Raw genomic sequence first — 3,314 nt, 5'->3', positions numbered from 1 at the left:
GTTATTAACTTAAAAATAACATGCCTATCTTCTTTCTCAGTATTGTACTCATTGCATCAGAATACTGGAGTGTTCCGATTTGACTTGCAATCTACCGAGGTGATGGGGCGAGGACTGAAAGACTAAGTGTGGGCCTATTTTGACGATACAATAAACAAGGAGAAGGAGCATGTTTGAAGAGAAAATATTAAGATAAAAATTTCCTCTTCTTTTCAAGCATAACTTCCCAGGCATTTTCCGGTTTGATTCTCGGCGGGAGGTAAGGAAGTGGATGCACGCATTTTGAAAGATATGCTAAATTTAAAAATGTGCGCGTGGTTTTTTCCAAACATTCAACACAACAGAAAAATACGGCCACCACGAAGTAGGCATTCCGTAGTTGTGCGAAAAATTCACAGAGAGAAAACATTCGCCTTGATCAGGATTCGAACCGTGATCCCCCGATTTCCGGTCGAGTGCTTTACACTGTTAAGCTACCGAGACATCATTCTTCCATGTTGAAATTTGATAATTAAACTACACAATGTAGTATGGACTGCTGAGCATAAGATGCCACAATTTGTGCATTGCAGGTGACACCGTAAAAATATCACCGTGGCCAGTCCCGGTTTTCTTAAATTAATCCATAGTTGGATGAAATGGATGAAGGACTACAGTCCGATGTCATGGAAAGATGAAAATAAAAACAAACGTCAGTGAAATCTTGTCCCTTATGCGACAATCTTCCGGGGACTTTACATTTGACAAATTAGCTTTATAACTATTTACAGCTTCAACTGAGTGTATAATGATTTATTCTGTGCATAATTTTATTCAATCGTCAGGTGGAAAATGTGCGATCATTTTTCCCGTCAGAAAATGAACATTTTCTGCATACATCGATACGTTTGCTAACGTTAATATCCCCCCAAAAAACTTCAAAATGTTCCGCCAAAGTTAGTCCTCTTCCTCGAACTATAACACGGTAATAATCGCCCGATTCACACAATTATGATCACTTTATAAGAGTGATTCGAATACTAAATTTGTAGCACTCCTAAATGTGCATCAAATTATTGAAATAAATAAATATTACAGGGTGTAGTTGAAATCTTCACGAGACTTGGTACTGAATAAATAGTCATTTTTTAAGGCTTGAATCTGAGAAATAGACCATTTCCAAATTATAAAACTGGTCTTTAGAAGCATTTCATCCGATGACTCGAGACACTTAAACTCAAAAGTCTCGACGCTTAACCAAGACACACTTGATGGCTGCTCGATTTGATGAAGCTAGGTACCTATATGAATATATTATAGTAGCAGAAAATAGTAGATCGGGTATTGTGATCGGGAACTGTACGATGTGAATTCTAATGGAAAATAATTATTTTCTGTTACCAAAGAATGAAATTGCTGCGCAATGTTATAGAGGTAGCCAGGAAGAAATATAAAAGACAGGCCAAAAAAAGTGCCTTTCTCTCGAATGATCAGTCTCTTCTATAGCTAAAAATATAAAAATAAATACATACAAACATAATGACATGGAGCGTAATTTAGAGAAATTCCTTTTCAGAGTTTAATAACAATTCAATTCCCATAAATTTTGCAGTTCCTGGGACGTAAGTATGGGGGGGGGGGGGGGAGGCGCGAGGCAGTTACTGTAGAAATTGAAGAAAATATGAAGCGCCTTAGTCAGAATCAGTTTGATTAAACATCCTCAAGGGCTGGGCGGCAGCATGCGATATGATACTCTGCCATATGAATAATAACTTTTCGTGCATAATTAACCATAAAATATCAAGGCGTGTCCTCATTTCAAAACAGTTAACCTTCGGGACAACTAGCGTTCAGAGTTGCTTACGGTACCTCCCAGGGTGTCGAATAAAACGAAGGACGCCCTTCGAAATGACAAATCTACGTACGACTCTGCACAGCTACATCGACTTTTTGAACCAAAATCTGGGCCGGTTTAATGAAAAATTTATTTAGGAAAAATGCCAACCAGCAGTAGGAAGGAATTTCAAATTTTCATCGTCTCTCTCAAAACCAGGCAGTTTCCAGAATATTTGAACTACGATTTTTACTGACGAGCTCGTCACAAAAAACCGTTCGGAGATGAATAAAAAAGTAACTCGAAAGGCAGTCGAAAATCACGGCACGTCTGAAAACCGACAAGAGCACATATCCCCACGAGCGCATGCATACTGATGCAGACGGTGATAAAAGTTTCGGTGCGGGCCCAAGAGGTCGACCACACCTCAAATGGGAGGAGATGGATCTCCACTCACAACCAAAGACTCTTAGAGAAGAGTAAAAAAATGAGAGAGAAAGAAAGAGAAACCACTTTTGGACTCCCTCCTCTCCTTCCCATCCACCCGTCGCCACTTCGCGCCCTGCGCCCAGCTGTCGGCGCGAAAATAAAAACGCAGCGGCACCCGAAACCAACGCCCCCGCCTCCTCGCTGCCGGGATTCTCCTCCTTTCTTCCCTGCCCCCACTCCTTCCAAAACCTCCTTCTAAAGCGCGTACCTACTTTTCATCTTCCTCTTCTAGACTCGTGCCCTCTTTTCTTCCATCCTGTGTCTCCCAAATACCCCTCCTCCACATTCATTCTCCCACGTACACCCTCAACCCCATCCTTTCCATACCGCGAATGTTAAAATACAGTACTCCCTCTATAGTGCGCAACTTCACTTATCCGGTCCTGCCAGTAATCCGGCGTTTTTATACAAGCAGCTACCAAGCGGGTAGCTCGGTAATTTCGAGTAGTCTACTTCGCAGGTAAGCTTAGTTCTGGTACCGGACGACTGATGCGAAACAATAGGTACGGTAATTTAAGTTTAATTTTTCTTGATTGTAGTTTTACTTAAAATAATCACTTCCATTGCGTTTTCATACTAATTTAGAGTATAAAAAACTATATCATATACATGCATGTATAAAACTAAACAGCTTGTACCGGTTGATTACGTCACTATTAGTGATTTCAATAAATCCGGCGTTTCTGTTAATCCGGCACTGCTCTGGTGCGATATCTGCCGAAAGTGACCATTTTATTCATTCGAGGGATCCTGATTCGAGTGATTCCGGATAGGGCAATGAGATTCAGACCTTAAATCGCATTCCATTAAAAGAATTCAGCAGACGTGAGGGGAAGATACGTTACGACGAAAACATAAAATATTTTCCTCGTTTCGCCATTCCCACATAATGTTAGAAAGAAAAGAACGCCAAAGTTCCCCCTCAATTTTCATGAGTTGGTAACCCGCAAAGCCAAAGGTCTGTTCTTCTCTTCCCAGTCCGTGAAACTTACGTAAAATATGACCGAATGAT

The sequence above is a fragment of the Ischnura elegans genome, chromosome 3, assembly GCF_921293095.1.
Source record: "Ischnura elegans chromosome 3, ioIscEleg1.1, whole genome shotgun sequence".
In the NCBI taxonomy this organism is placed as follows: Eukaryota; Metazoa; Arthropoda; class Insecta; order Odonata; family Coenagrionidae; genus Ischnura; species Ischnura elegans.
Note: the sequence above shows the minus strand (reverse complement) of the source record.